This window comes from Chinchilla lanigera, unplaced genomic scaffold (assembly GCF_000276665.1).
Source record: "Chinchilla lanigera isolate Chin_1 unplaced genomic scaffold, ChiLan1.0 scaffold00052, whole genome shotgun sequence".
In the NCBI taxonomy this organism is placed as follows: domain Eukaryota; kingdom Metazoa; phylum Chordata; class Mammalia; order Rodentia; family Chinchillidae; genus Chinchilla; species Chinchilla lanigera.
The window spans coordinates 10,242,838-10,250,159 of record NW_004955453.1 but is presented as its reverse complement, the minus strand read 5'-3'; positions in this window follow the sequence as shown (position 1 = coordinate 10,250,159).

Below are 7,322 nucleotides of genomic sequence, written 5' to 3'. Positions count from 1 at the left end.
TCTGGGTGTGAGTTCTAGTTCCAGCTCATCATTTTCTACCCAGGGGGAAAGTCACTAACTAGGTTTTGTGTCCTTTAAAATAAGGACATTGGATTGCAATATGATATTATTTACAACCTTTTCAACAAAACGATCTTTGTACTCGTTCTAAATTCAGTACACAGATAGAAGGGGCATATGCATTTTTGAAGAAATATTTTCAGTTAAAACTTTAAGATCCCTTCCTCCCATTCGGTCCTTTGAGGCAGTCTTGTGCATTATCTGGATCCTTTTTGGTCCTTATGTTCATGCCCAAGATCTGTCTACCTTCCCTCAAAGCACTCTCATTTCTTCAGGGGCACCTTCTCCTCTGCCACGTAGGGTATAGAACATTGTCAGATCATGATTCTGAGCACTCACCTCTTTCTATAACACTACCCTCTTTCTGGGATAGCTGGGGTTATTTTAAGATCACGCTGAAGTTACTGGCATTGAAACCCAGGGGCATTAGCGACAAAAGGTACCAGGAATGAGCTCAGATCAAATCTTGCGGTGCTTCAGGCAGCATGGTAGCAGCGGTTGGGGACAGCAGAAGTTGCAATATTGTAGCATCTGCACAAGGAGCAGCTTCTCAACACCTGTTTCTGCAGCGTGGTTTCAGCTGTTGTCCTGCTGCTGGACTCCCTGGAGTTGCTCTGGGTGCTGCCCCTCTCCCTGCCTGGTTCTCTTGACTCTCACAGTTCCCCTGCCTTCCCCTCCTTCCTTTCCCTTCCCTTTCCTCTCTTCTCCTCTCTGCTCCTGCTCCTTCCTTCCTCCTCCTGCTCCTCCTCTTTCTTCTCTCATTCTCCCCTCCCTTTCTCTCTTCCCTCCCCGCCTCCTTCCTTCCTTTTTTTTTCATATTAAAAGCAGTCCCTTACAATCAAGATGTCCATGCAGTAACACTCTAAGTTTGTCTTTATATGCCAAGTATTTCTGGTGTCTGAAATGTCTTTCCCTGTGTATTCTTCTGAAACTAAACCTTGAAATGGCCTTCAAATTCAGTCTACAAACCTCACAACAAAGCTGGTCTCATTCATTCAACATCAATTTTTACCTAAAAGACTTTCACCCAAGTCACTCATCTGGCAAATTCATCAGGCTTGATTTCAAAGGAATTCCAAATATCAAGGTGCCAACCAGTGACTCAAAGTTACATTTGGGAAGAATTCCAGGGTCTGTCTCTTAACACCTGTGGGAACTTGGTCGTGTCAATAGCTTCCTGTGCCTACACTTCATTAGCTGTGAGTTGGGAATTCTGCTTAGTAGACTAGTGAGTGAGGTCTGTTAATACAGCAGTGTCACATTGTGGGAGCTCTGTATTCTATCAGTCATTAAGAAGCTACCATCTGACATTCATTTCATTAAACATTCTAATCACAAACTTTCAAGAGTTTAGAAGTGGAGTCTGTGGGCTCATAGAAATAAAGTACTGCATGATAGATCATTGATGGTGATGTGGAGAGACGGGCCAGCTGGACCACGGAGGTTAGGCAGGCCACATCGGGTCTCAGCACCCTGAGGCTGTTAGGTTTCAGGGATCACTGGCTGGTGGCCTTTCACATGTGGATAAAAATAAGCCTACTATTTTGGGATCATCTTGAACATGTCAAAGGAAGAGACTATTTTGAAACTAAAGTTTGTTGGTGATTACAATCCTGTTTTGTCAGATTTGTCCTGGGATTTGAGGTGTTATTTGCCTCATGCTCTCCCCGGCAGGGAAAGCAAGAAAACTGTCCCAGACAGCTAGGTACCTGCAGTCCCAGCAATTGGCATGAGTGGGAAAAGGAGCCCGATGGGAATGGGAGGAAGAGTCTACTGGGGTGTGCTGCCCAGCTGATCTGCCACCAGGAAATCCTCTTTGAGTACAATAAGGAAGAAGAAGTACTGAAGGGCAACTTTCATCATCAGCTCACAAACTGGGACCCAGTTGCAACTTATCAATCCATCAAGAAATTCCACATGCTAACTTCCATATTTTGTAAAAAGGCATACGTAAAGTGAATCACCTGGCCTTGGGGGTTGGGATGGCTGGCAGGTCCACCTTATCCATCCCTCAGTCAGCCCTAACAAGTCTCCTTGGAAACAAGGCCTGTCATACACCAATCTCAAATATTGGTGAGTCTTTACCCCATTGTGTCAATTCTGGCTCTTCCTACATCATCCAAGCAAAGTGGGGAGGCCCCACCTTCCCCCAAGACCCACCACACTCCACCCCCAACCACCTGCCTACGTCTCTCCTCCAACACTGGTCTCTGTAGCGTTTGAATTCACATACCATATTCTTGAATAATACCACGTGAATTGGGTTGGTTGTGGGATCCACAAGACCACCTTCAAGCTCACCAGGAATCATGAAACTCCAAACTATTAGAGTCGCAGTTACAGTCGATTGCAGTGAAAGGGTAGGGACTCGGAATCAGCAAAGATGAAAGACATAGGAGATGAAATCCAAGAGAAACCAAGTACGAGGTGTTGGATAGTCCCTTCTCAGTGATGTCCCATGGGATATACTCAATCGGCAACAGTGATGTGGGATCCAGCTTTATTGAGAGTCCCCTGTGACCTTGACTCCAGCCCTCCACGTAGAGCAAAAGCGAGTGTTTACAATAAATCATAACACTGGAATAAACATCTCCGGTCACACTGGTACAACCTGGCCCCATGCCTCTGGCATGTAAGAACACTCTTATCAGACAGAAGAATCTAAGGACTCAGAGGTTAGGCCTGAAGAGCCAACCACTCCGAGAGGCAGGATTTTATTTGGAATGTGTAGGCTTTGAGCAATGCAGACCTGCCACGTTAACCCTTTCCTGTGCATGTTGTATTCAGAGAAAATGACACCTCTCAAATGATCGACCAGTAATATTCAGGAGTATACAGAGACAAAGGGAACCCTGCCTCAACAGTCAAATGTGTTGGGGTGATGTGGATGGGAACCCCATGGCTGTGATATATATGAACTTCATTCTACCTGAACTGTGAAGGTATGACATAGCCATGTGACAAATATTAAGTTCTCCATTGGAATACAATATGAAGTTCGCAGTCTCTGCCTGGCAGAAGTTCACAGTCTTGAGGATGAGACAGCTCGCTGTCTGTGCATGGTCACATTTATTTGAACCACAGTGTTCTCTGTTCCAGCAGTACCCAATAAAATCCATTCATGCTGGGTGAGGGACTCAGGGGAATGGTTTTACAGGAAGCTGACATTGAGCTGAGCTATGGCGACCAGAGTTACCAGCTCAGCAGTTATTGGGCAGTCCCAGGGCAGGAAAGAAAGAGGTACGACAGTCCAGGATGCAGACTCGGCGATGCTTTAGAAACACAGCACCTCCGAGTGTTCAGGTTTCTGGCCTGTCACACTAATAATGTCACTGTTCTAATTTTCTCTACCAGATCGAGTTTGTAAAGCTAATTGTTACAAGGTAGTTTTATAAGACAGGTCATCTCAACCTTTTACATCATTGCACCCACCGGAAACAAGCCTATCTCAGCACACTCCCTTTGGGAAAAGAAGAAGGCTCCTGTGGAGTCAGAGGACCAATACCATCCAGTCAGCTGAGTCCGTGTATTTTGATTGTCCCCACCCACCACAGCTTACTGTTGGAAAGCCCTAGGGTAGGGCAGGCTGTCCACCAGAAGGCAGCTCTGAGGGAGTGCAGACTGGAAATTCCTAGGAGCAACGAAGCAAGAGAGAGACAACTGAGATTTCCCAGTGAATTTTCTGTTTTGTATTATTTTTTAAGCTTAAGCTGTGCATCACAGCTGCTAGCGAAGCAACAGAGAATGATGAAGCCAGTCCCATAGTTTTAAAGGAAATGCTTTATCACTAACCTTAATTTTCTACTGCCTGTCACTAATTCACATTTATCACTAACATCTAATTGTCATAAGGGAGGCCAATATAAATGTCTTAGTCTGGCTCTCCTTTATACTTGTTGGTGCTAAATTCTTGTTTTGCAACATTTCCATCGAACATTGGGAGAATCGAATAAATGGGAATCTACATTTGTCAACATGAAATATCATTCTGTTCTACTATTGTCTGTCCTTCCTCACCTCTCATCTGTTTAAAAAAAATGTTAATGCATAGAACTTCCCTCTCTGTCCCCCACGAGTAATAGCTTAGCTTGCTCTATCGTACAGTATAATGGGCAGTTAATCATTTCCATGGCATCTGCCACCTTCAGCTACAGTCAAGCTTTCTTTAAGAAGCATTTTTCCCTTTCTGTTTATAAATGTGTCTTTCTAGGCTTCCTTTGCCTATCACTTTCATTTGCACAGATCTCACACGGTATCTTCAAGGAAAGGCAGTATGTTTTTGTATCAGAGGACAAAAAGGAAACTGGTGAGATGCAGAGTGATTAGAACGCCATTCCTTTCTACCCCGTGAACTGATAAACATAATAATCAAAAGGAGTTCCATTCTAAACAAGCTGTTCCCATAACAATTATGAGCTAACATTATGATCTATTGACACAATTAAAAATACAAAAACTGCTCATCCGCAGGTGGATGTGAATTAAAGGTTTTCAGAGGTTCTTCCTCTCTGTACAACGACATCAATGAACCACCGGTTCCTGTCCATCATGCTGCCCAGAGCAACAACGGTTTGCTACGTGTACGAACGGCTTCATATAGATGGTATTGGATTAAGGTTGGCCTGGGATTGTGGTGGCTTAGCTTCTGGTCCTACCTGGCTTCTTTCTGTCACAAGAAACAAAACCGATCCTCAAGGTGCCACCTCTACATGCTCAGTTTTGATTCTGACCACTTTATCACAGTAACAAGTAATAGCTACGTGAAGGATAGTTTTTCAGCAGTCGGCTATTAGTAATTGTGTCATTGTACGTAAAATATCAACCCCTGGGCTGGGGTTGCTGGCAATCACATAGGAAAATAAGAAGAAATGAAGCTATTTGCCTTGATTTGCAACTTTATAAGCATTAAAATTATATTTTTATAGTATTTGCATGGCTGCCTCAGGAAAATTTCTAAGTTTAGTAATTATGTATTTGGCTCACAGGGTTTTGAATACAGTATAGAATCACTGACAGAGAAAAAGAGAAGGCTGGGATAAATTTCTCAAAGTAATTCCTAAAATAATCAGCCTATCTGACCTGGGTGTGGTAGCACACACCTGTAATCCCAGCATTCTCAGGAGGCTGAGGCAGGATGATCACCATGAGTTTGAGACCAGCCTGGGCTACATAAGCAAATTAAAAATCAGCCTGCACTACATAGCAAGACCCTGTCTCAAAAAAACAAACCAAAAAACAAAAAGTCAGCAAGTCTGATTTTTATTTTATGGCTTATCATTCTTGAAGTTCTCTGTGTATATCTAAATTATTTGTTTAGAAAAAGCAAAATTCATTTGTTCTGTTTTTATATTTCAATCAGTTTTTCAAATAATTATGTAAAAAAATTAATGGTTATTCCTATCATGAGGTTAGGTCCTCCAAGTAGAATATGTAATTAATTCTATTCATTTTTCTCATTAATATGTCTGTGTAATTTATTCATTTATCCATCATTTTGCTTTGGCCCTCAATGAGTTAAAATCTGAAGCTTGATAAAATTCCATTTGATACTTTCCAAAAATAAAATGATGCTTATTCCTAAAAATGAAAATCATCATTTAATTAAATCAATTAATTATAGATGACAGATTTTCCAAAACGCATTTAATTCTGCATAAGTGAAAGTAATACTGGGGCTTTGGGGAAGTTTTTTAGTCAATAAAAATTAAAATTTTAAAAGTTCCAATTTTTAACTGCACTAATTTTCAAAATAATTATTGCACTTTAATTTTACATTATATTTTACACCATATAAATGCAAATCATCAAAATCATTCTTTAATCTTCAATTCTGACCACATGTCTGCAACTCCTTTAGTTCTTCTTTACATTTAGGTAGTCATAAATCTTGTAAATATTTTCTTACCATAATGAAAAAATTGAAACTGAAGTTTTCCAAATTTAGTAGACATCAACACCAAAAATAATAGTTAAAAACAGTTTAAATTACCATTGATACAGTAGAGAACTGCCTTACATTTGGAAACAAGTTCTTTATAATGTTTTCCTCTCTTCAGCATAAATGTCTTATAAAATTTACTTGAAAATGTTAACAAAAAGGAATGAAGCCAGACGTGCTGGTGCACGCCTATAATCACAGCACTTCGGAGGCTGAGGCAGGAGTGCTGCAAATTCGAGCCCAGCCTGGGCTACATAGTGAGTTCAAGGCCAGCCTGAACTATGTAGCAAGACCGTGTCTTAAAAAAAAGAGGAAAAAAATGAAAGAGGGAGAGGGAGTAAGGGAACAATGGAGGGACGGAGGGAGGGAGGGAAGGAGGGAGGAAAAATGAAAGGCAAGGGCATCTTTCTATGAAACACCATTTAACACACAAGATTAACATTTTAAACCAGGTGTGGTGGCGCATGCCTGTAATTCCAGCACTCGGGAGGCTGAGGCAGAAGGATCACTGAGTTGGAGGCCAGCCTGGGTTACATAGTGAGTTCAAGGCCAACCCAAAATATACAAAATGTAGAATGATAAAAATAAAGAAATTTTTAAAGTTAGAACCACCTTAGTTATCGTTTATGAAGCTAGTGAGGTCAGGCTAACAATTGGCAAAGTCCACATAATACAGCTGCAGAAATGCTTGTTTTACATGGAAATTCTCAACATCTGCCAAAGGAAAGAGAAGAGATAACACTTTTGAACCATATTCGTAGATAAATAAAGGTCATGTCAAAGACATGGACATAATTCAAATCTGGAAGACAGTTAAATCACAAATGTATCATCTAAGATGAATTGGCTTTGGTTAGTAACTATTAATCCCTCAAGAGAAATGTTTAGAACATGACTTATTCAGTAAAGTTGCAAAGCAAAGTAGGAAGCAAAATAGTAAATGAACACTGAATTACATTATGATGGAGGGTGCAAATGTCACATACCAATGTTCAGATCCAAGAAGACCCTGAGAGTCCGTTACTGTGTGAGTTCATAGAAATGAAGAACTTACCAGTAGCTGGTCTGCGGGTCTGCATTCCACACTTCATAGTGCTAATAAAAATGAGCCTAATAAAGCCCTAGGTGTTACAGATCTTTCTGGCTTTAGCTTTATATGACAAATAGATTATTGTTGTTTCACATGAGAGCACATTGCTGAATGGACAGAATTTTGTGGAGAGTTTAATAGTACAAAATTGTAAAAAGAAAATAAAAATTAATGGCCCATTTTTTACATACTATTGGAAAAGTCATTCTGTTACTAGGTTGGGGGTCTTGTCCA